This window comes from Wasmannia auropunctata, unplaced genomic scaffold (assembly GCF_000956235.1).
Source record: "Wasmannia auropunctata unplaced genomic scaffold, wasmannia.A_1.0 LD336036.1, whole genome shotgun sequence".
NCBI lineage: Eukaryota > Metazoa > Arthropoda > Insecta > Hymenoptera > Formicidae > Wasmannia > Wasmannia auropunctata.
Genome location: NW_012026854.1, coordinates 76,978 through 104,588, shown reverse-complemented (window position 1 = coordinate 104,588; position 27,611 = coordinate 76,978). Strand labels below are relative to the sequence as shown.

General features: G+C 43.3%; 1 long non-coding RNA gene across 1 annotated transcript; it reads left to right on the top strand.

Moving 5' to 3' along the window:
* Positions 1-1,785: 1,785 nt before the first annotated feature.
* Positions 1,786-27,120, top strand: LOC105452187. Its single transcript, XR_974690.1, has 3 exons — positions 1,786-2,223; positions 11,773-11,842; positions 26,786-27,120. It is a non-coding gene; the product is annotated as an uncharacterized LOC105452187 (long non-coding RNA).
* Positions 27,121-27,611: the final 491 nt, after the last annotated feature.

The following is a 27,611-nucleotide window of genomic DNA, read 5'->3' as shown; positions in this document are numbered from 1 at the left end:
TTTTGGAAAAATGAAAATTTATCGAGATATATATATTATACAGAATAAAATGACGATACATAGGATCGCTTGGTCGAAAATAGCGCAAACCAATAATCGTTGCCCGTCATTATCAAACTTTTAAAATCATTTTAGGAAGTTTCTTTCAAGGGCAGAGCAGAATTTTGTCCCCTTTTGAACTTACTTTTGACGCACTTTTGAAATTTTGACATATAGCGAAAACTGTTTCAAAACTTTAAAACTTAAACGTGTTTTTCTGGAAACCGTGTTTTTGAACATGGTAATCACGATTCCAAAAAAGTTACTAGTCCGATTGACTTCTACTTGTACAATTATATTCAGAAAACATGTCATTATCATCTGAACCGAGAATTAATAGTCCACGTTAATTTTTTTTACTTTTGGGAGGCCAAAACAGAGAAAAAAAAATGAATAAAGTTTGAACTATTTTTTCAAACTGCTGTCATTTTGTATGCATGCGATATCAATTATCCTTCAGACGAGAATCACTAGTTTACCCATTAAGGAAAAGCCATTTTTTATTTACAGACCAACGACATGACTTCTACTATGATCACCGTTTTGATCGCGGTGCAGACTTGTATAACTTCGGCACCATATTGTACTGCCTTGTAAAAGATTTTAAAAAATATATTTTTTATAAGTATGTTGTACGTACTTTATAAATCTGTATCATTTTTAAATGTATGAATTTTTATTTATAAAAATTCCTAAAAATATCTTTGAAATCGGCTCTCTAGACCAGAATATCCTCTTAATTAATTAAAATCAAACTATATATATATATACAAATCTATACTTTTATGTAACGTCCCCGTAATTAAATTTTCATTGTATTTGTAACATTTCGTAGTTTTTTAAACTTGCTGTCATAATGCCATTTTATTTGCTTCAGGCATTTAAATTGCCGAAAGGGGCCGGTGTTTATAGTTCTACTTTACGTTCTATGAAATGTCACGTACCTAATTAGTAGAAATTGATTACGATACGTCTGCTACATTGTTGCGCAACTTATCTATACAGTAATCATAGTCGTAACACTAAGCGAGTAGAGAAGAGACGTCCTTATATATAGATGATGTACAACTATAACGTGCTACACTTGGGTCTGGTCACGAAACACATGTTGCTTCGAAATATTTACATTCGTATCATCAATCATGCAATATTCCACGTACATATGTATATTCCAGAGACGACATTGCTCGTAACAGGAACATTGTGCATTATACGTCGTGATATTATTCCGCTTTAACGCACGCACGTGCACATATGCGGCGCACGCTATTATATGTTAGAACGTTCCTCGCTGTTCCTTCGCAAGTTAAGAGACAAGCCATTACCGCACCACTGTGCTATTTCTCCGTTTAAACTATCGAAAATCGCTAGCAAGATTTTCATACGAGATATCGTACATACGTACGCGATGATGTTCCGTGTCTCTTTGGCCCCACGAGAGAGAGCGAGAGATTACCGTATTTTCCGACCTCGTGTGTACTCCCTTCTCTTAACCCGTGCACGCTCCGCGGCAATGTGTCGCAAAGACTGTCGCGCGGTAGCGGAGAATGTGTGTGTGTGTGTGTGAGAGAGAGAGAGAGAGAAAGAGAGAGAAAAGGAGAGAGAGAGAGAGAGAGCGACGGTTGCCGAATGTCGCCGAACGACGCACGGCGCGCGGCGGGCGGGAGGGAGAAGACGGAAGGACGGAACGTGCGAGCGAGAGAGGGGATCCGCGAGCGTAGACTGCTTCGCTCAGTCCTCGTCCGTCCGCCAGCCGGCGATCTTCCGTACATACAATCGACAGCTCTCGCGCGCGCCTTCGCGACACCGCTCCGAGAATCGGAGCACGCTGGGTAGCTTCCTCTCCTCGTCCTGCCACGTGATCGCGTCTCGATAATCGAAAATTGACTGAATCGTAGATTCGCGTCGCGTCGCGTTGCTCCAGTCCTGTCGTTTTTTCGCGACAGAACTCGCGTGGCAGCGTGGAAGCCTGCGCCTGTCGCGCTTTTATTATACGGCCGCCATTTCTGTTTTCCGGGACCGTTTGGATTTCCCGCAACAGTGCCTCGCGGGAATTGATGGCTACGACAGCTACGAAGACCGGCGGAAGACCAGCGGGGCAGATGGAGAAGGGGAGGGAGAGAGAAAGAGCCGCAGGAAGACGTCGTGACAGCCAGCTGTCATTGAAAACGCCACCGAGTAGAGGTACGTGTCCGCATATCGTGCTATTAGCGAAACGGAAAAATGTCTACTGCGACGGAAAGCGCGCGTGATACGCGAATGCGATTCGTTCGTGAAATGTGCTCGCCGGAATTCCGTCACTACCCTTTCCGTTACTCGACACCGCAGGAAATTGATGAATCGCCGGCGAACGGGCGTACCGAGCGAGCCATAGCCGCGCGAGTGTCACACAGGCGCGACTTATTTTTCATTTCGATAGATTCAAACAGTAATGTGGGCGAAACGCAGTAAAATGCATAAAAAGTGAGATATATTGTGCCAATTGTCACAAGAATGTTATTGTAACGAATAACGAAAATTTTGACGTAGAAAAAATTGTTGGAATTACATTCATTTATAGGCTTAAGAATCGCATTTAAACAAAATGATTTTTAATACTTATATTTTAAGGGTACCGTTACACATAATTGGCGCAAACATTAACAAATAACCGTATTTTTTTTTAATTTTAATACATTTCTATTCCTTCTACATTCGCTATTTGCTTTATTCGCTCGATGGTTTGTACGCGTCTATATGGTCATATGGACATTGTTTAAATTCACGCTAAGCTTATCCTAAACAAAGAGACTAATAGAATTTATTGATTCCATTATACGGTCAATTATACATGATCGCTACGGACAACGAAGGATAACGAAAATGTACACGTATACGATGATTTGTACATGCATCATCGAACAGAAAACAATAGCGTGCGACACGTCACGAAACTAAATGGCGTTGACAGTCGCACGAGCTGATCTTGCACGATCTTATAGCTTTGAAAATCGTTTCGTCTGAGTCTAAGTAGATAACACGTATGTGCGAATTGCGACTCTTGTTCGCACTAGTTCGCTCGCGGAACCGTGTATAGTCGCGTTGAATCTCTCTCGACGAATTGGTTCTCTCGCGCGACTTTTATATATCTCGCGTTAGGTAGAAACGCGTAAAGGAAAAAACTTGGGGATGCACGGAAAAAGCGGCGACTTTCCGTGCATCCCCAAGTTTTACGCGATATTCAACCGACCTTTTCCACTTGTATATTAGATGATATCTTGAAAGGAGAACCTTACTCAGAAAAAAGCCAATGCTCATACGCACATATTTACATATTATTTACATTAAATATATATTTCTTTTTATTTTATATGTTATGTATGTATATTTTTCTATTTTGTTACATTAATATTTTGGAACATTTTTTGTACGTAATATTACAATTTAAAAAAAAAACAGGTAAATTAATAACAGATTATATTTCAGTTGTATATATACAGACTATTAGAATGTCAAAGCGAATTTTGACGATGCTCGATGAATTTGATTTATAAGGGCTATGTAGGTCAAGGATCGAGAATTCTTATCGCGGAATCGAACTATACTTTGTACACTCGTAAATCATACGTGTGTAAATGGGAATTACTAATAAGCGTGTATACGTACGTAAGCGCGTGCAATCGAAGAAAGGACTGAAGTATAGGTAGCGAATGTAGAAGGAATAGAAATTGTTTATTAAGATTCGAAGAATACGGTTATTTGCTAATGCGCCAATTACAAGGCGGTTTACCGATTACTAGTGTAGTTAGGTATAGGTAAATCACTAGACAAGTCTTGCTTGTAGTGGCTTTTTTGCATAACTAGGCTCTTTTGTCAGCAGCAAGTAAGCGCAATCCGCAGCGAACTGCATTAGTTATGATAACGTTTTATTACTTCCTACACCTTCAGTATATAAGGGCAGACTCGTGGAAATGGCAAGTCGATTTTAATTTACATTTCGACGAATTTAAAAGGATTTAGAGTGGGAAAGCCAGTCTAAATAAGCCTTGGTCAATGATTTTTATGTAAATTGAAAGGTATTTCTAATCCGGTAGTTACTCGAAATTTAAAGAAACACTTGTCGAACTTAAAGGAGGATTTAGCGAATGGAATTTCTCCATACTGTTGCTTCATTTTTCGCGTTTGTCTTAATTTACTTTAAGTGGCAGGGAGGGGAAGGGATGTAGTCGAAAACGGGGCAAGTCCGGCGGGAGGGCACGCCGGATCCGCGCGCGGAGAGCGGCGATTACGGCGAACGTGCCTTTATTTAGACGGGCAGCCGTCGATCGAACAGTAGTTTCCGATGTTCCTCGAGCGAGGAGAATTAACAACTCGACATTCAAGCGTCCGTGAAGAACGAGCGATGAGATCGAAGAGGTGAACGCACTGGCGCGAAATTTACGTCAGACGTGCGCGTGTGTGCGATACGCACGTGCGCGCTCGTTCGCTCGCCCGTCCGCGCCCGCCTGCTCGCTCGCGCGCTCGCACGCGCGGCGGTGTGCGTGCGTAAGATCGTTTGATCTTTACGAATGGCGCGCGAGTAAATCCGCGTATTATTAAATAGATAACGACCATAAATTCGGCCGGGTTACATAAAGACGCGCAAAAGTGCGCGTTAAGGTCCGACCGTTCTATTTTTGTGCCGGCGACTGGGGCGCGTTCTAGGACAGTGGCTCTCAATCGCATTCCCCGTTGGAGGCGGAAGTCCGGTGCTTGCGCCTACTTCACTACTGGCTGTCGTTCGACGAGCGATCCGCACTCGTGCGTAAGATCGCACCGTGGAATTTAAAGAATCAGGGATTAGTACAGATTAGCGGATAATTGAATCGAATATTGTTCAATTAGTATCCTCAATCCTCATTTAAAGTAACAGTTGATGATCTTTCAGCCTGCTAAATATTTAAAAATTTGCGAAGGGAGGAATGTACGATTCTTATCGTATATTTAAAATTCTTACAGATTACGCGGTATTTTGATACTAATAATTGAATAATGTATGTCAGTGTTATGTAATTAGTTTACGCATGTTGCTCAGTGAATCAGTCCACGGAATTTGTACAACATCGTTAAGAAAACTTTCAGACACCAAACTTTCGACAAATCGAAACGTACAATATTTACATAACAATATCTCTTTATATTTTAATTGTATGTACATAATTGCAATATTATTATTATTATCATTATATATGTATAATCTCATCTTCACAATAAGACATATTAAATTGGCAAGTGTTCTTTATGACGAATGAGTAGCTTTCAGCGATTATGGATAGAACTATGGCGAAATCTTTTAACTCGATTTTTTTTGTGGATTACCAACAAAATATCAACGGAGCGATAATGCGATGCGATCGCTCCTGAAACGCACGCGGTATCGTGCGTATACGTATAGCCTCGGATCGTGCGTACGTAAAAGTCACAGGTCGTTTCCGCGGCACGATAAGAACGCCCGATTAAGAGAGCCACTGAATGAGAAGGGTACGGAATAATACGCGTGTTCGCGCCGTTATCGTCGCTCCGCTAGGCGTCTCTGTTTGCTTTTTATCAAACGTCGCGCGCGATAATTTCTTCTCCAAATTGCGAGAGCCACGGCCGAGTGACTACGCGTTTTTTCTCTACGCACTCACGCGCGCACAGATGCGATCGCGCGCGTCTATTCTTTCTCGCTTCTGCCGTGACACAGCGGATTGATTGCCAATCTGACGTACGCGTACGGGAATGATTTATTATTGGTACCGAATCTGATTTGAATAACTTAGACGAGCAAATAATTATTATAAGACATTCCGAAACGGTATTGCTAGACGATTCAGTATCCGTAATTGAAAAGCAAGCTATGTTCAACCATAAGGAAAATCGTTGAAGGAGATAGGAAGAAAGAGGGAGGGGGGGGGAGGGAGGTAGGAGGAAGAGAGAGGTATAATATCATGTTCCAAAAGAGGTAGATATCTGCGTCGAAGAAGAATGCACACAGACGCGCAAGAAATAGCTCGCGCGCGCACGCGTAAAACGAGTCTAGGATTCATCTCTCTTCCTCTCTTTCTCGTCATACAGATTTTTCCGCGGCGCCACATTATTGGCGAACGTCCAACCGAGGCGGTAGCCCCGTGCCTCGTCTATTTTCGTTGATTCCGATCTTCCTGAAAAGCTAGTCCCAGCGAACGGGTCGCCACTCGCCCTCGATGCTCCTTCCGCCAATGGCATTTAAGCGAAAACGCCGCCGCCGCCGCCGCCTTGGCGGCCGCGGCGCGATTAATGCCGCTATAAAGATGACGATAATCGTGACGAATCGGCGTCGTACATAACGAATGCCGCGGATAATAAAGAAAGACAATACTCTGCGCCAGGCGTATCTATCTCGCCTAATTCCGATAGTTGAAAACTGTCGCGGTACTATACGATACTTCTCGCTGTACATATTCGCGATAAAAGCTTTTTAAAGGCAGAACGAGTTGCGCGTTATATGTGCCCGCGCGTACGAATGGCAAGCGGAATATAATAAATCGCCATATTTATGTCCTACTAATATTTGCTAAATGTCATTAAAATGGTACCGGCTGTAAATATTGCCTCCTATAAGAAGAGAATTCAATAAATTCCAACGATATTCATTATGACGTCAATTATGCGACTTCGAACTATTCGAATAACTCAGATTATCTTGATTATGTCAGCATTTGTGTCAGTAAAATTAAATGCTTTCAACTGATTTTTACTAAACATTTTGTTTATTTAGTCAAGTATATGGACATTTTTATATTCTTAAAAAATTTGATTTGATCATCAACATATTTAACATAAATTAAAAGAATTTATCGTAAGAAATTCTAAATTTATCATGAATTTGATGAGATATCGTTAATTTGAAACCACGTATCGTATGTGGTTTTAGTTTATCATGAATTTGACGAGATATCGGTAATTTAAAACCACATATCGTATGTAATTTTAGGAATAATTTTTCGAGACGCGATCGGTTCTATCCGGTGCATCTCTAATTCGTTTACTCGTATTCGTGTAACCAAATCCGGAATCACAAATTTTAATTTATAGTTAAGCAATGGTGATTCAGGAAAGAGAAGGAGAGAAAAGAGGAGTACAAGAAAAAAAAAGATTGAAGGAAATATTCTCGTCGGGAGGGGCGCTAGCTAGTCTGCAGCCAGTCTGAGAATCGACGTCTTTAATTCGCATATGTGACTCAAGCGTCTTCTCTTTCCTGTTTTCTCTCTCTCTCTCTCTCTCTCTCTCTGTCCCTTTCTATCTTTCTGTTTACTTGTCCATCTATCTATTTGAATTTTAAAGTATTTTTAGAAAGCTGTCGGATGTCTCTCTGTCTTTCCTTCTCTCTACTTATCGATCTTCACAATTTTTTTTCTTGTTTATTTGAATAATTATAATTAAATTATAATTGAATTGTGCGATTATAATATGATGCGACATCAAATCTAAAGGGATTTTATCCCGCGATTTTATCCAAAATATCGATCTCTGCAATTCTCTCTCTCTCTTTCTCCCCTTTGGCACCGTCGCCCCGATCGCTCGTTGCACGCACCAACGCTTCTCCCTCCGTGCAGCGTGCGGCATGCAACAGGTATCCGCGCGCTGACGTCAGGATGAAGCGAGAGGGAGATACGCGACGCCCCGCCGACAAAGACGGGGTGATCGGGTCGGAGACGTACCGGGCGGACGGAGGAAGTGCAGGCCGAGAGAAGGAAAGAGAAGGAGCGAACCTCGCACACAGCGGGAGGACGCACGGAGGATCACACGCACATGCGAGACTCTCGGCCCCCGTGCACTGCAGCGCACACGAGTCGGAGAGCGTCGGACTGCATCCGTCGTCGTCTCTTCCCGTCCCGCGATTGTCCTCCCCTTCGTCCCTCGTCGCCGCCCTGGTTGGCCGACGACGAGCTCCGGGCTTAACTCGAACCGAGTTGTGTCACCGCGCCGCGCCGCGTTACGAGGCTGTTATTCAACGCGCGCGCGAAAATATGCGACAGGCAGCGACGTATGCGTCGACGACGGTGCATATGCTTATTAGGCGGCGGCTGATCGATCCGGAAATTCGAACCGAAAACTGAGAACCGGCCGTCGAAATTTTTACGCCACGGAGTCGAGATATACCGGCAGGAATTCGTATATAGCTGTTACACTTGAACGAGATTTATTACATAATTTGTTTTATAATTTTTTATCATTAATTTCCATTTAAATGACACTTGTCTGACAGCAATCAATCGGTACACTTCTCGCGAATTCTTTGAAATAAGATCGAGATTTGTATCTCAAGAGGTTGCTGACAGTGGCAACGGGCGCGGCAAAGTGCACCCTGAAAATTGCTTTTAAAAAATCGCCGACGAGTAATTTAAAAAATTTGTCCTCACCGCGGCATCACCTTGCACGCGTGCATTTCTTGCGTTGCATACGCGTGCATTTCCGTCGCCGCCGCGCGCGGTTCTCTGTTTACAAATTCCTCCCGGTCTCCGTCCCCGGACATCGTCCGGAGTCAAGCTCGCCGACGATGTGTCCGTTACTGTAATTCCGCGAACTGCTTTAACAACGTCATGAATCACGGAATGACTCCGTGCGCCGTAATGTATGCGCGCAGAAACGAGAGATAACAGGCGCTGCCATTATTTTCGTATGCGATTACTATTCCGGACGTGACGCGGCTGTGCCGTTCGTGTGAGTCGCTTCCAAACGATAGTAATACATATCGATAACGATGTGGAGAGCGGTTGAGGGCGGCTGAATCATGTTAAGGCTGAAAAAAAATTTATACCGAAAGGAATATGACATTTAAATATAAGACAGACTACATCTCTATACATATAGTGATTGAAATCGATTCAGTCGCAGTAGAAGCGAATTTTGAACTTAAAAATAACTCAATGTCATAAAGATTGCTTTTATTATCCATACGCAAGACATTTCATGTTAATCGAGCCGTTTTCTTTGTGAATTCTTGGAATCATATAGTTCATTGAAAAAGTCTTTAAACAAATAAAAAGTCTACCGAGAATTAATCTCGGAAATGTCGCTAAAAGAAACTTACATAATTAATTAATGTCGGCAAGGAAAAGATAGGTAATGTCTCATTGAATATTCATTAGTAAAATGTTGACTGAAATTCGTAACTCAGGCAATTCGTATAAGTATAAATCCTGCAAAAATCGATCCGGCTCGAAAATGCAAGTTTGACGTTTGCCCTATCGTAGTAACAGGCGAGAACAGCGAGGGGGCGGCGCACGGTGCTAACCTCCTCCCTTTCCGGCCTGCGAACGAGCGATGTAAATCTCGGAGCATAAGTTTAACAGTGCGTTCGCGTGAGAGCGACGATCTCGGGTGCATATCGGCGTCGAGAGTAGGACGCCGGCGGCGGCGGCGGCGACTCCTTCGGAACAAAGCACGTTTCGCGTGCAAGTACATGACGCGCGTATATAGAATAGAGTACGCGTATGTACAGTAAGCGCAGCAGACCGTCCCGTCTCGTCGCGGCTCAGACCTTAATGACGTCATTATCTCTAATTAGAATTCCCATAGTGGTAAGCGCCACGCGGGGGACGCCCCGTTACACCTGGGGACTCCTCGCGATACCTCGCGGATGATATCGATGTTTCGCTACACCTCCAAGTGTGTATCCTTGCGTGCCCGATACTCTTCACTTCCGGCTAAAGCCAGACACACGCCCGATCTCTCGCCCTCTCCTCGAAACGCTGAGTAATCAGATAATTCTGAACACGGCGTGCATATATTATCGCGCGCAGTGCGCGCCAGTGTCCATTATCAATTTCTTTTTTATTTCGATAGTTGCGAAAATATCGTTGCTTGATTATCATAAGCCAATATTGCGCAGTATCGTCACTTTCGGAGTACATATGGCCTTCCGTCATCTTTATTTTCGTTCGACGTGCAGCCGTTATAAAACTTTGACGGACGTCAATTTAGCATTTATATATATTATCGAGAGTTTGAGGAGAGTTGAAATACACGTATATCGATCACTTAGCGCGAGCTCTTTCTCCTTCTCTCGCTTCCCCTCTTGTCTTTCTATCCGTCGTTAGATTATAGATCGTGTAAAACGAACCGCCGAGCATAGTCCACGCGTGATAGCACGCCGGTAACGAGAATTGTGTATAGGATAAACTGCGGATGAGCAATCTGGCTGTAACCAATCGCCTATGTGCGTCGCACGCTCGCAGTTACATCATCAAAAACGCCGTTCTCTCTCTATCCGTCTATCTTTTTCTCTCTCTCTCTCTCTCTTTCTCTCTCTTTCTCTTTCTTTCTCTTCTTTTCTCCTTCTGCAGGATGTAATGTTAGAAGTGGATCATCGCGCAAAATATTCCTCTCCTTCGTGCTCTTCACTCTCTCGTCATGCGCGCAAAAATTCGTCCACGAGTCGCCGCCGCTGCCGTCGTCGTCGTCGTCGTCGCGAAGGTCGCGCGGAAATTGATTTCGGTCGCGTTCCTCAGTTCTCTCTCGTTCCACTAATTCGATCCATCCGATCCGATAACGGGTGTCGCAAGAGGGAAAAAACGCAGACTGCCGGTTAAAGTCGGGCGTGCACGCAAGGAAAACCAGTAGCCGGTGTCGGGTATCCGCATAGTCTGCAGCGAATCGAATATCTCAGAGTATATCGCGACGCGTAATAACCCTAAACTTGAAATGCCAAGGGATTCGCCAAATTAAAATCAGATCAATAAAATTCTCAGACTCGTATTAAACGTTCAGAATCCTGTGACTCTAATTTTTCCTAATGCAATTTTTATGCTTGAATAGGATTCCCACATAATTACATTAAATAACATTAAATATAGTAATATTAAATTGTAAATGTAATAATTTCGCAACTTAATTTATTAATTTATTAAATCAAACAATGTAAGAGAAAATTGCAGATTTAGCGATCAAATATTTAAAAAACTGATGTATATTTTATACATTTATTAAAACTGCCAGGATTGAGATTAAATCGATAAATGTATATGAAAGTGGCAGAAATTATTTTTGCTGCCTCATCTAGATCGTTTACAGAAAAACAGCTCGTACTTACGCATCGAGTAATAATTGACCGCGCATAGGCGCATCTCGATGCCGCCGGCGCGATATTTGCTCGCTTGGGTTTTTCACGGAACCGCGGATGACCGACGTAACGACGCGGCGCGGGTCTCTTTTTATTATTCTCCGTATCGCCGTTCCCGGGGTCGTCTGTCGTTGGCGTCGTTTCTCCGCCAACGTCACGCGACAACTATGTGCGCGACACACCATTCTCGGAGAGACGTGCGACCGGGATTGCAAAATGCCTTACGCTCGTAGTTTGCTGGCTGTGCGGCCGACGCGACGCGACGCCGCGGCATATCCTACATCGACGGGCGAAATGTGCGTAGTTTCGCCGTTGCGCGTCAGTTTTTTTTCGAGCGATTCGATCATTTGGGTATCGTCAGGGATATCTAATCTAACTCTTATGGTTTCTTCGAAAATATTAAGATTACCATGTATCTCTCAGTCTTTCTTTCTCGCTTACTGTGAAACAAACTGAGCAAAGTAATAATTTCTTTTACATTCAAGACGTTTAATCTCTGAGAGCATACTTAAGTTATTTAAATTTTTTAAGTTAAATTTAAAAATTTCTGTCTATATATTTAATTTTTTTTATATATACACGTTTTATTATAATTAAATAGATTTAATGTCTCTTTTAATTTTCTACAGAGTCGAGAAGCCCCTGAGGATAAGTCTCTCGCGGATACTCTAACCAGGACCAAAGAACTATTCCATGAAGGTAACAGTTTCTAATATTCTGATCGCTCCACTAATCTCGAGGTGCTAGACCTCGAAACGAGATATACGAAAGGCAGTCGCCACATCTTCGCGAAAGAGTGCAATGTGGGTCGCGTAGGACGTGGCGAGATGCTGCTAAACATGACCATACACGTCGGAAATATCTCGCGCTAGCTCCACTCGCCCCGTAATATTCCTCTTAACCTTCTTCTTGCGGATATTTCATCTCGAGATCTTTCGTCACTGTCGTCGTTATCCATGCTTTCGTGATCTTGTTCGCTCCTGCTTTGAATTATAACTACTTCAGTTCTCGTGATGTCGAGTCATTTGACGCCTCTCGAAAGCAATCTATGATCGATATCGCAGGATGAATCATCTCTGGAACGCAAATAAGGAATAAAAAATTTTATTATTTTTTCTCCTTCGTTAATTCCACGTGTGATGTTTGTCTTAATGGGATCTTAATAACACTTAACTGCAAGGATGCTTAATATATCGTAGATTCAAGATTCTTCTTCAAGAGAATGGATAGAGCGTCGAGCTTTTGTATCATAAAAGACTCTAAATTCCGTCCGAAATATCTAAGTATGTAATTGCGCGGCTTCGGAGTGTATATACTCCCTACGCTTAATCCGCAATGTGCGTCGCGACGAACAGAGGGTTCGTCACGGCGCGGCGCCGCGAGTTGAGCACCGCTGGCATGCTTAGACGCCGCCGCCGCCGCCGCCGCCGTCGCGGTTGGATCTTTAAACTTTAAAAGCCAACGCGCGCCGCGCCGACCGCTATTGACGGCTGGACCAGGGCCCCCCTCTCGCTCTTTCCCACCTCGTTCCGTACCCCTCAGCCCCACCTCGACAACGTGAGAAGGCCCTTTCGAATTTTCTCCCCACTACTTTCTCCACCTCCACCTTTCTCGTTCTCTTTCCGTCTCCGTCGGCCTCTTTCTCCCTGTTCGCGGGCACTACACAGCGAGGCCTACCACCGAGTGGCTGCTTCCACCGCGATTATGCAAAACAATTATTGTGGAATGCGGTCAGCTGTTCCCAGACGCACGCTGACGTCACGCGCGTGCTCTCTCACCCGGGCACGTGCTCCCGCGTCTCCCTAGAAAAGAGCACACCCGCCGCAAAAATGCACGCCCGATATCCGCTCTCTTAATTGTCCCTTTGTTCCCCGCGCTTTACTTGACACAGCTTCGAATTGGATCGGCGATCTTTTCCTATAAACCTATATTGCCCATCGCGCCACTATCGCGTAACACGGGTACGTAAGAAGAGAGCTTTGACCTAGTTTTGTATTGAAATATCTTCGGGCGGAAAATGCTATTTTAAATTATTTTATTAATCTTACGTGACGTGACATTCCAATGTAACATGCGAAAATAATGTGATATTGATGTCCCCTGATATAATATCTATGATATACGATAATTCGATATTGAATAACTCAATTCCAGTGTAATACATCAAGATATATTGAGAGATATCTTTATGCGAGATATCTATCTGTGCGTTAGATATATGAATAATACAGTTATCTTTTTACTTATTATTTTAATCAAAGGAAGTAAAAAAAATGTAGCATTTTTAACATGTCTCCGCGTTGATTTAGATAGCGAAATATCACACATCGTTTTTCTTCCGCATAATATTTATTAATCGTCAATAGCATGCCAAGAGAAACGAAATGTTTAATTGTTTCACGATTCAGTCACGTGCGTTGCTCGAGTTTACATAAGATAAGGAATATTTAATATGTTCTGTTGCTAGAGTCGCGTTAGTCGGTTCCAATAATCTGACAGCGTTGCGCCAAGCGCTGTATTACAAATCGTAATATATTGTATCTTCTAACTCAATTTCAACAAGATCGAATATGTAAAGCGTTCTCATTGTCAGTACAGCTAGGAAAGAGTAAAAGAAGAATTCATTTTCAAAATTCATAAAACCTACAAGTGTAACACAGTGATCCGCACTGCTCCTTCTCACCTTCAATAAACGAAAATATGTATAAAGTAAACCTACGAAAGTAACACTAATTCTCTGAATTTTTTTTCAGATAATGAGTTCATAGAAACTAATGCATTTTAATGTTTTGCAAATGTCTTGTTCTATTTGTCCCATTTTTGACATTTATCAAAAAAATTTCTTTTTCTCTTTCCTGAAGTATGATTGATATCACGCAACACGTCATCAGATGCTATATCATGAGACACGGTCGTGTCTCGACGCTAAATAATATAAATTACCCGAAGCGAACTTTGAAAGTCAGAATATGCCTCCGCTGTAATGCCGTCGCTTTATTCGCGGTACTTCCATTTTTTTTTATTTGCGTACCGCGCGTCTCGGGGCACGCCTCGGCCTTGAAGCCTGGGATACACGTGCCGAAATTACGCCGACTACGTATATTTTCGCTCGCGCGCAAAAAAAAAAAAAAACAGGCAATTCGTTAATTTACGGCCTCAAATGCCCCGTTGACGATTCCTTGTTCCTCGCAATCGGTTTCTTAATCTCTGTGTAAACACGCCGTTTATACGAAACCGCAATCGATACTGGACCTTAATGCTCTCTCTGCGAAAATATTTGACTTATAAAATAGACTAGACGCGAAAAGAAGTAAGCTCGGTACTTTGTGCGACTTGTGGGCTTTATTACATTTCAAATGTCGGGCAACAATAAGACAGAATAGAAGTGCCTCTGAGCAACAGAAATGTTAGCAATTGTTTCCATTCATCGCTCGCACATTGGATATCTTCCGTGGTGCTCAAACGACGATTAGATACGGCTATTAATTATTATTCAAACACTTGTGCGTCACACACTCCGTAACAAAGTTTTATTTTATTATCACGCAAAATATGCATGGACGCGTTAGCGACAGAATTTTGCAAAATCTTATCAAGAACAGTTTGTAGTAAAAAGAATCAATCACTCGAGATAGATGTAACGTACAATTGATCTGAATCAATTGTATTTAGGGATTCCAGAGATGTGCATATTTCATCATGATTTATTTATTGTCAGTGCTACAAAAAACCGAAATAACTTTTGCTTAATGTCGACCAAAATAAATTGAGCACGCTTTGCGGAATATCTTTGGTAGTCGCACAACCTCTTCATGTTGATAATGGTTAATAATAAAAAATAAAAATAGCATTATAATCTCGCTTTATTTTAATACGAGCGATAGTAACGATTTTTTAGCCGATACAGGAAATGATTTCAAAGTGGCTTAAAACAAAAAAAACGCGACTAAGAATATTTCTTATTAAATTGCGTATAGTTTTTCATATCCATAATCGCAAATATACTACGCATTGCGCAAAACGGCCAGACGGAGTACCTCTAAAGTCATGTCGAAAGCATCATCGGTTTGACCCGATTTTCATCCAGTAATTTAAATCCGTTCCATTTCGGAGAGAGATACCACGAAATGTATTCTACATGGCGAAAGGATCTCTCCAAAGAGACGCGCCGTATTTGCGCCGTGAGAACGTCTGCGGTGGATTTCTCGGTCTTCGAGCGCGGAGGGTCTCCGCGATTGGTCGCGAAAACCCGCCTCTATTACGCAGCAGAGCCTCCATCGCTTCAACAGTGGCCTCTCCGATAGTAGAAATACTGGTCGGAGGTGGGTCTTTAAAAAATTAGCGGGGTTCGGTCCGCGCGTGGGTTCGTTCAACTCTTTGTCCGTCTCATTCTCACACGCTCGTGAACGCACGAATATTTTCCCTCCCCTCTCCCACACGCACAAATCTCTCTCTCTCTCTCTCTCTCTCTCTCTCTCTCTCTCTCTCTCTCTCTAGCCCCCTCCCCTATGTATATATGTGTCTCTCCTCTAGTTCGTTCTTCGACGGCTCTGGGCGCGTCCACGTGCGCACGAAACGCTTCGCCGAAGTGAGTCACTATTTTTCTATATCGCTTGTATTTTTTTTTTATTCTTATATTTCGTCGACCGATTAATTTTCTTCTATATGCATATGATTTTTCGATATAAGATTTATTCTCTTGTAAAGTTCCACTTTACTAATGAAAGATCAGGAATTTCATAGCTGAAAACTGTCAACAGAAAGGAAATTCCCCCCTCCCCGTAAAAAAATTAGTATTCTTTTAAAAGGAAATGGCTATAGAACCGCGGATGTTCGCCTAGAAAAGTGCAAAATACATTCGCGCGGGAATGTATGTACCTCGTAATGTGTTTCTTCCTGGAACTGACGGCACGACCGGAAGGTTTCTATTTGAGTCATTGAAATTCGCGCGAAATCCGACACTGCTGCATTTCGGGAAAATCGTCATTCAGTTTGAACGTCCAGCAAGTGTGACTAACGCTCGGTTTCAACAGCAACAGATAGGGACGATTTGCGTGTGTAATAATAAGTTCATTTCCTGTGACCGATAAGAGATAGGGAGCAGATGTGTATTCAACGGAGCAGCCAGCGATTTTATTACGAGAACGAGCTCGAATCGAAGGGAGGCGGTATGCATGCGGGTACGTTCCGCGATTCGCGGGATATACGACGGTGAATTTAACAAATGCGGGGCTCGAAAACTTAAAAACTCAATAATAAGAGAATCGTTGAACTCATAGTGATTTAACAAGAAGACATTTCATTATTAACAGTAACATTTTATTTACAATTTTATTTATGCAATTGCTAAGAGAAATAAATGCAGCAAAACGAATAATAGACGCGAATATGATGCCGAGACAAAAGTGAACAAATTCAAATATCTGTTAATGTCTCACAGGAGTATATTTTTTTTCTTTTTTTTCTTTATTAAATACGAATTCTGCAAAAAATGCGCTTCGAAATTCTACATTGAACGTAGGGAAATCACACGGTCAGGAGCATAAAATACGCATATTGGTGCATAATAGAAATGACAATTCTTAATTCAGATTTATACAATCGTTGCGCGGCCGACGTTGCATTATTGCGGCGGGGAATAGTCTCGGACAGTTATTACTTTCCGGAACACGGACGACGTGGTCGTAACAATACGGTATCACTGCTGTTAAGATAACCGAGGACGACGCGCGTTCCCACGTATACATATACCGCCGTCCGTATATCGTATTGCTTGAAACTCGTCCGTGTTGTGTAACTGCAGGGGTACAGATCCTTTAACCGGCATTTTGCGCCCGGTGGATGCCGCTCGGGGAGCCTTCATAGTCCCCGCGATCCTTTATATTGTTATTTACAGCGTACTACTACCTATCCCGGAGAATGCCTGACGATTATCTCACACGGTTGCTTGAGCGTTCACGCGAATATTGGCCATGCGAAATTTCTAGCCATGCTCGTCAGGTTCAGTTACCAGTAGCTAAACGGGATAGCATTACGCGAAATCCATGCAATTTTGAGAGGGTTTAATTTCGCATCACGTGCATTTGTAAAACTGACCTTTACGTTCTAAAACTGGATTCTCACGATCTATCTTCCGATACTAAAGCTGCGAGGATTCACATGGGATACGCTTCGTTATGCTTACTCGTATGGGAAATTAAATGTATCGATATTACATCGATCGTATAAAGCGTGGAAAGAACGAGTTTGCTGGATACAGATCTGAAAATAATTTATTCGACGATTAAAATAATTTTAGTTGGAAATTCAAATTGGTTGCTAGAATATTAAAACGCTTCACAGCAATAATGTTCATCACTTTTGAGTTTCTAAAATTTATTTTCAGATCTATATTTAGCAAAAATTTTACATCTCTCCCAGCAAAATCGTTCTTTCCGTGTAAAAATGTGAATCGACAATTCGTCGGTATTATCCATCGTGTTTCGAAGATAACTACAAAAGATAGAGACTGGCGCGATTATCATGTTTATACAGCGCGTTCGCGCGCGCGCACTTACACACACACACGACATACGCACATGCACGCGTAATCAGTTCTCGGATCGATCAATCAGTGGAGTCCTAGGGATCGTGGACCGGCACCGACGAATCATCGGGACACATATCTAGCCGCGATATAGCTGTGTGTGACGCGAGGCAGCGTGGGAACTCCTTCGGGACACGGCGCGGCAGCGGTGCTCAATCGCGGCCGAATTGTTGGCCGCGCGCCGGAAATTCGCATGACTCCCTCGCTTTAATCCCCTCGCACGAAATCTAATACGCGCCGGCGCGAAGTTCGCACATTAATTTCGCGATTTTCTCCACGCGCGCGAAGTCGAGCGGAGATTAATTAGAGGCACGGCGACGATAAAATATCGTCTCGTTCCCGCGGTAAGAGATATCTCGCGCGCGGAAATTGGTAAACTACCTTGCTCGGAGTAAATCAACATTCGGACAAGAACTATGGAAAATAATATACTTGCGTGAAGAAAATTAGATTTGCGATATATTGTATGTATATATAAATTTTTATCTATTTATTCAAAAGACTTTGGCGAGACGCGCTTGTGTGCCGTTTAAGAGAAACGCCGTAGTCTTGTTACAGATATAAAAGAAATGTATACACGTCCGCTATACTAGGTACTGAATATTAGGTCAGAAAGAGTTAAGGCGAAGCGCGCGCTGCCTTGAATGAGAATAGTATCGAGGTCCTTAACGCGACTCGGTAGGAAATCGTGGCGGGGATGATGGGTCAATGTTTCGTGGAATGCGGGGAAATAATGGAGGTCAAGCTTCCTCGGGTCCGTACTTGCCGCTGACAGCCGCCGACGAGATGAGAGGTGGCGATGGTTAGTCGGTGAGGCCGGACGTCGTAGGTATATCTTCCTCGTCTCTCCGTTCCTTTCTTTCTCTTTCTCTCTCTATCTATCTATCTCCCCCTCGTTCTCTCGCTCTCACTCTCGCTCTCGCTTTATTTGGCGAGTTTTTGCCGTGTTTTACGAGCGGCTTAGCGGCGCTTTTTATAGCCGGCTCGCTTCACAATGCGCCATCACAGTGGGTTTTTACAGACGTCCTGTAGTATCTAGGCGGCGGTCTGTATCGGATGTGTGGGTATTTTACATACGCGCCGTTACATAATGAGCAGCGTGTGCAGGCTGTTGAAGCCGACACATCGTCGTCAGGTGAATTCGTTCGCGCTTCGTTCTTCGGTGTCTTTCAGCACGTGATCCCTAAACAAGCGAAACGAAAAAGGCACTTATAATTTCTGCGACTTCTTTTATTGGACAGAATATAATTTGACAAAAGTTTTTATACTGCATTTAGAGATTTATAACAAAGTTAGAGATCCCAGAGCGTCAAAATAAAAAAGAAAGCTCCGTAAGTCTCCTTCCGAAATATGAGATTCTAAAATAGCACACGGAAAGGATTTTGCTGTAAGATCAAAAATTTAGATCTGAAAATAATTTTGTTGAAAACTCGATAACGATAAGCATTGCTGTAAAACTATTTTGATATTCTTACCAGTTTGACTTTCCAACAAGAATTATTTTCAGATCTGTATCCAGCAAAATTTTTAGACCTTCCTGCAAAATCATTCTTTCCGTGCAGGAATAATATGAAGAGTGAAAATTTAACGCTCTTATTGTGTTAAAAAATTTATTTATTTCTTGAAGCCACGAATATTGCACACGTATACGCGATATCCTAGAATACTTATTTCAATTTTAATGATATATTTTCAAATCGATTTAATATCACGGAATGTATGAACGGCGTACGTGGCTATCGTGTATAGAATACATAAAATATACCAATAGATTCTACATGAAGTATAACTCGTTTAAATATTCCATATATCTTAATAATATTGTAATATTGTATTAATAAGTGCTACATTCATTAAATAACGAATTAATACTTAGTGAATGACGTGTAATCAAATCGACACGCCTTTCTCCGATACGCTCGAGGGGATTTGGTCGGTTTCCGCAATACAGAACGTAATTCACGGCGTTCTATATTTTTACATACGTATGTACGTGTGCGATGTATTTATTTACACTGCCGCAGCATGTATACTTTTACCACGCACGAGTCTGTACATATATCCGTGCACATATACGGTCGTGCACGTAGATTTCGCTCCTTCTCTTTCTCTCCTTTTCTCTGTCTCCCCCGTTCTCTTCCCATTCAGATTCTCGCCATGAATGAACCACAGACTCCTCGTTCTCGCTATATAGTATAGACGCTTTTTCCCACACTTTAACGCCACAATGGTCGTCCTTCGAAGATCGAGACTGCCTCGCCGATCTTTCTTATACAGCGAAATTGCTCGTAAACTTGGAATTCTTATGGAAAGTCGGTGTAAAAAGGTATATTGTCTTATCGTTAGTGACGTTACGCAGAGAAATCGTTGTCGGTTATTATCGTGTCAATAATACTTTTTGTTAACTAATTATAGATTTTTTACGAGAAATTTAAATAGGATAGTATATGTAAATCTAGTTACAACTTTATAAATATCTAAAATAAAGTCCATATATATCTTATTTATATAATTTTATATCTTATGAAAAAACAAATTTTTTTACAGGAAACATAAAAATATATATTATTTTACTCAAGAAGTAGGTTATCTTGCTTATTATTTCGCTTTTCGTAAAAATGCATCGTGTTTCAACTGCAGTCCCATTTTTAAGAATTGTTATATTACTTTATTACGCACTTCACTGTGATTGCTTTAGAAAATTGAAGCTATTCGAAAGCGATGAAAGATGCATTGTCCCTTTTGTATTTCTTTAACGATTCCTTTTATATCTTGTAAAGTGCGTAAAGGCGAGATTATTATTATATGACCACAAAACATGATTGGGTGGCGTGGAACGCACTGAAAATCGTGCTCACCGATAATTCCATCGACTGTCGGCACGTGGTTAACCACGCATAATTGAAGGATACAAGAGCTCAATCTGCGCTGCCGTGTTCCTTTCTAAATTAATGTCACGCATATACCTGCATATATGTAGAGAGTGAAAAGAAATGCAAGCACGTAAATTTGTATGCAATCATATTTATTATATTTGCAAAGTTTTATTTTCAATTTCTGACAATTTTACAAGGCATAACCTTGGGTTTGAACCTTTTTTCCTTGAAAAAAAAAATAAACGCGCGAATTTTTTAATCGACCGCGCGGTCGACGCCGCTTTTTTGGCAGTGTCGTAATCGAGCCACGCACTCGCGTGCCTATAAATCTACCGCACACACGCACACGCGTCCCGCTTCCGGTCGTGTGACGTCATTTCTCCTCGCCAAATGCGTCCTAAATAGCGCCCCGTAAAGTTTAGACTCTGTCCTCCGAATAATGGACTTGCATTTTTTTTTAGGCGCCCCTATAAGACACGTGCTCGGGACGCCAGATGTACATTATCGCGTCGCGAATACTGCGATACACTCGGATACGTAGACATTGAATTATTATTTTTTTTTTACGCTCGGTAAGCCGCCTTAAACCTCGTTTAATGCTTGATGGATCTTGCTTCTCGCGCGCCCGAAGGGAGGACCCGTCGTTTTTCGTCGTAAGTAGATGCGTATACGCAAGTGTGGTGCGCATTGTGCGTGGCTTACAACGATATTCGAGGAACCGAAAGGGGGTTGGCCGGATGAGATCGAGACGGTTTTAAAATCCATGTGTGTGTATGTGTGTGTGTGCGCGCGCGCGCGCACGTGTGCGTGTGCGCCGCCTACATCTGAGTCGTGAATTAGTTTCGGCGCGTTGCCCGCGCGCGTCCGATATCGACTCCTACCAATCTCGTAACCCTTTCCGGTTCGCCTACGACACACGCTGATAAGTCGGGTGGCACGGCTCGACGGAGAGACGAACAACACGCGAGCTACATACCGCGGCAGCAGTTTAAAGCGGCGTGTTAAGAATGGCGGATTCGCGCTCTCCTCGTATCGGATTAATTTTTTATCATAAGCGATCATTTCTTATCTTTTTTTTTGGCCACTGCAGCTATCACGAGGTGGGACTTTTTGTTCGTGATAGCAGAACTGGGGAATCGTGACATCGATACGATAATTCACTTCGAGCGGCCGCGTTTTGATCGTCGAGTCTCTCTGCTATCTGGCAAGGCATAACCGAATAACCGATAAAACGTTTGCGTCATAGCGCCACCTGCGCCAGGCATGCACACAGTCTGTTGCGTAAATACACGTGTATTGCGTGTGCACACATACGTACGATACGTACGATACGTCGAATGTACGGAATTTGTCGTAAATTTGCGCACGCCCGCGCGCGCGCCGCGACGATCAGTCGCGAGGCAGCATTGCGTAACGTGGGATGTGAACATGGGTGTTCACTTTGTCGTCCGTAAAGGCACGACGGGATTAGAAAGACGTCTCTTAGATTACTGAAGCCGTCTCCTTAAAGGCTTCCTTTATACGTATACAGTATTTAAAAGCGAGAAAGAGTAAGAGTGTAAATCAAAAAATTATTAATCAGGAATGTTGGAAGAAACGGATCGGAGAAAACTTGTTGAGCGAGGCTATCTAAACTCTGAGTAAACGTTTCTTAATTAACGCGGCTCGTTAAATTAACTTTGCCAGTGATTTTCAGGTACTTATAATGATACAGGTGACTTGCTCACCTCCATCACGTACGCGGTATTTAAACAGCAGATTATCTTATCCTATATTTTTATCTCGATGTTTAAAAAGACGTAAAGTAGTCTGCCCGAGTCTGCCCTCCTTCCATTTCTACGCTTCGTATCTTCGTACACTCGTATCTCATACATTCATGCATTCAAGTAATCTTTTTTTTTTCGTATCACTTGACAAACATTCTCTATACTCGCTACATATGACGTTTATATTAGCCTCTTGCTGCAATACATAAATGTTGCTCGCATTGCGCAATATTTAAATCAGATTTTATGAAAGATCGATAAGACGTGAGATTGTACCCGCTTATCTTTTTCAAATCCCCCGATTTATAAATCGTCTGGATTTCCTTTTGCGAAAAGACATATTGGGAACTCGGCGTATCCGTCAAGAATAATCGCATGTCTTTCGAATCCCCTTGAAAAAACTTTTTCTTCAACATCCCGCATTGATGATATACACGCGCAAGCGAAGCTTTGCCGGATGTAGTGCTTTAGCGGAAATAATAGGGAAGCGAGGGAGGAAATAATCCGCTAAAGGTACATCGGCGCTGGCGAGGTACGTATTCACGGCGTATGAATAGGAAAAAAAAAAGTAATATTCATCGCGCGAACAAGTACGTATACTTCTGTTACGTGCGTTACTCACGCAAGGCGCTTCGAAAGACCGTCGTCGTCCGTGGAGAGCGCGCGCGCGCGTGCGCGCGCGTGTGCTCCAAAATTAAACCCGTGACTTACGCACGTATAGAGCACCGATCGCGATCGCGCGATACCGCGCACGCGGTCGTATGCGTGGCAGGAAAAAAAATTCGCTTATCTGGGGCGCCAGCGAGCGCGTTGGATTCCTCGGGCGGCAATCGTTTACGCCGGGGCTCTCGATTTCGTAATCTCTCTCGCCTTCCTCGTATCAGTGTCCGATTGCTTTTGCCGTCAGCCACCCTCCTGTGCCCCGCGCCGCGCCACGTCGCCCGCGATGAGAGAGAGAGAGAGAGAGAGAGAGGGGGGGGGGTTCATCCTTCCTCCTCTTCGTTTCCCGTCTCTGAATGGAGGCGTCGGAATTCTTATCGGCCGCCCCGGAGAACGCCGTAGTATTACGTCATACGCGGGGCCACGCCGCAAATCTGTTGTCCGTCGCCGCTAACTATAATTATACCCGTTATTCCCCCTCCCGCCGATGCTACATAATTGCGTCGTATGGCGCGTGCTGTGGAATATTTCGTGACGCGGAATTCGAGAACGAAATTATGATTCTTGAAAGGCGGGAGATTGATGCGACGCTATATATCTATACAATAGATCGTGCGCCGGATTGTTGATTGCCGATTTTCCGCGACTACATTTTCAATTCCTTTTCTTCATTACTTCAACACATTCGTCATTTATACGCTCTACGATTTTATATTGGTCTGCCGACGTTTTCATGTACGATAAAAAATTACAATCAATTTCAAGTATTTATATTGCCAAGTATAAATCTGCGTTTGCATCCCGATTTTTCACGTTGCACTTGGAGCGACGTAAATTAACGGGACGTATCGAAAAAGGAATATTTTATTAAAAAAAAAAAAAAAAAGAATTACGGAGACCAGTTTCTTGCAGCTGTCTACGAGGAGATCATGCGGCGTGATCGTTCGCCATTCGAGAATGCCGCCGACGGCGGCGTCTCTTTCGAGGGCGGTCAACAATTTTTCAACGGCGAAGCGTTATCGCGCTCGGTGAACGTCGCGGCTCCGCTATCGCTCCGCGCACGTACGATTGTGTCGCTTCGTGTTAACGCCGCTCCCGGGGTCTCTTTAAACGCATGCATTCAGCGCGTGTTCCCCATTCGCGTTCGCCAGGCCAGGCTTCATTCACGTACCGCGTCGTCGTCGCGCCGCGCCGCGAGCCGGGGGGACCGGATGTCGGCCGTCACGGCGATTCGATATCCCGGGCGGCGTGTTCGATCGCACGAGGGTCAACGCGGGTTAAACCCGGAGTTGTGTTATTCGCAATGGACGCGTGACCATGGAATATCGCAGGGAAAAAGAAAGAGAAAGAGGGCTGGAAGAAGGAGAAAGAATGCGTTTCGATCGCTTAATTATCGCGTTGCACGACTTTGCGTGCACTCGGATGTTGGTACTTAAAATAATAGTAGATATATGATAACGCTAAATTAAGAACGTTTGGAAGTATAACGGACTCTTCACGGTCGCGTGGTTTCAGCTTTGCACCAAGCAACTTGTTATACGCCCCCGAATTTGCATAACTCGTATACCGCGAATCGTTACAAATAATATAACGATTTTTGTCATTCGGTACAAGAATATTTATGGGCAATTATTGGTTGAATAATCCCACCAGATGTAAATTGATAAGTATCGTAGTAAATCGCCGGGCAGGGAGAACGGCTTCCGCTTCCTCGAGAGAGAGAGAGGGAGAGAGAGAGAGAGAGAGAGAGAGAGAGAGAGAGAGAGAACGATTACCGTCTGTAACGCGCTCGTGATCGTGCATTCCGCAAATATTTTAACGATTATTGTTCCCGTTCAATTTCATTCGAGTGAACTTTGTTCGGGTGAACGCTCGTCCTTTAATTAAAGCCGGGCGAACGGACGGACGTGCGTCGAAGGCGAAAAATCGCGGGTGCCTCCCTTTTCCGCGTTCACCGCTTCAATTATCTTTTCAACGCACTCGTCGCCGTCGTCCGTAAGGTGAAATTCCGTTGCGTGCGCGCGGCTCGGTGAGTAGCGCGCGGTGCCTCCTATCAGAATCGTTTGCCGTGCGTGTCCGCCCACTCGCCGCCGCCGCCACACACGTTGTCGTCGTCACCGCCGCAAGCCGCGTGCACAGAGAGTGCCGGGAGGTACTCGTAATCTGCGATAAAAACCTATTAAAATATGATCCCGCAGGATCCCTTGCGTTCGCTCGCGTGGCTGAGTTATACGTTTCCTGCGACTGAGCGGCCTGAAGCGTCATTTCATGATGATTCCACGAATTCGCGCGAGCCCGGAAAGCCCGCCTAGCCAGAGGATCCGCACTCTCGTTACTCGAGCTGAGCGCCAAAAGTTGCGTTAGCTACAGACATCCGTGACGTCCTCGGTTATATAAATCGCGAGAGATAAGATAAGATATACAAATCGTTGAGAAATGATTTTTTGACGTCGACTCTTTAGAAGTGAACGTGTCGCCTCTCTCGAAGTAACGAGTGTAACTTAAGAATAGTGCAAGGGTTCGCTCCGTGTGTGGACGCAGCTTAATGCTACTGCGCAACTCGTGGAAGCTAATAACGCTTGTAAGTGAAGGTTGTGATGCTAGAGCGAAGACACGGAATACGTTATTTCATTGCGGACTTGTAGATACTCCTCACGGCATCCTCTCCGGCACAAGTGCATCACCGCCACTGAAAATAGAACTGCCTTGCGAAACGTTTCTTTCGAACTCTATCCCCCTCCTCCGTCGTATAACGTCCTATTCAAGTCTGTTACATTGTCGCAATTACATTACACGTATACCTACACAAATACACGAAGTATTTTATTTCATATAGTCGAGACCGCTTTTTCTTTAGATACGAATCTTAAACGACATCACTTGGACTTTTTACTAGTTATTAATATTTTCAATGTTAATTTAGTGTTACAGAAAAATCTTATTTGTATATTATATATCAATGATTTCGACATATAACGGCGCACGTGCCTGCTGTGCGTGCTTTAAATTATCTGATGCACAGAATCTTGCCGAAATTGCATCATGTCAAAGTGCGCGTGCACTTGGATCATCCACGTGCGCCGTATGTTTACTTACTTTATTTTCGCATTTTTAGCATCGCGCTCGTATGTACGCTTTCAACATAAGCGGCCCGCATAATTCCTCGATTCGATTTCATAATTCTTTTATTCAACAAAATTTATTGTTCGAAAAGACGAAAAAAAAAGCGACGGTATTGCGTAAACGACGTCCTTTATCGTCGACGCCCGTCTGCCGTCGTTTTCTGCCTGCGCGGAACTCGCTGATCGGCGCTGTTGCGCCGTACAGCGAGAAAGAATGACGGAGACGGAGTGCCGGTTCGCAGTAATGAATGGATTAAACAGCGTGACGTCACAGGATGGATTATATAAACGGTGGCGCGCGTGACATCGGACGTAGGAAGGAAGTTCGCTTCCTTTCGTACCTACAAGGTATTCCGTTCGTGCACGCGTGCAAGTGTATGTGTGTGTGCGCGCGCGTGCGTGTGCGCGTTGTGTACGCACGGACCGTTTCGTTGTCGAGGGGTCCGTCCATTTGAAAGCGGACGAGCTCGGTTAGAATCCTAATGACGACAGTGGCCGCCTCTTTTCATCTCCTTCTCGATACGGTGGCCGGCGTGCCCGGCCGACCTGCGGAGCGTGCACAACGCGAAATTATCGTTCACCGTCCGTGATAATTCGTACGTTCTAATTGTTGATTTTACATCTGGTTGCAGGCCTGCGTGGTTGCGACGGGTGCGTGCGACGTGCGTGCATTCCCGCGGCGCGGTACGGCGGACGTCGGCCCTGGCGGTTTCGAGAGAACGAGATTGTAAGTCTCTTTCTGCTTCCGTATAATTATACGAACTCGACTTTTGTAGGTAAAAACACGTTCCGCGCGCGTGATCCGTGAATCACGCTTTGGAAACTTCCGTTAATTTCGGACAATGGGATCGCAATGAGATAATTTTACGCTTCTTACTACGAAATTGTTGGGAGGGCTTACATTCTTAGGCGAGCGCGCTCGCCTAAGAATGTAGACCAATTTTTTTGTAATTAGATCGACCAAAAATTAATGTAATAATTCTCTAATAGCTGGCTATCAGATAACCATTAGTAACGTATATATCAAATTAAATAGCCATTAGTTACAAACTACACCGATAATAGATACGCATTAATATCACGAAAATACTGGCAATATATGGCCTTATAAATTATAATTGATTTCTATTTATATATATACGAGTTATATATGATATGCTTAAAAGCGCAAGTTCAAGTAATATCTTTTTACCTGCGAGTGATTAAACGACTCCGGAGTGTAAATTACGATATTGTTATTACGCACTTTTACAGTAATTACTCTGGTTTTTATCGTTTGTTTTTTTATACAATTCATACATAAAATATGCGCAGTTTCTTCTCAATGAATGAAATGCATGTCAAATACAATTAGCAATTTTTAAGAAACAAAGAATCTTTTATTTAGCAAGAGGATATGACACGTGTCGATTCCATCGATCACATTTCAAGAATAGTACTTCATCATTTAATTTAGAG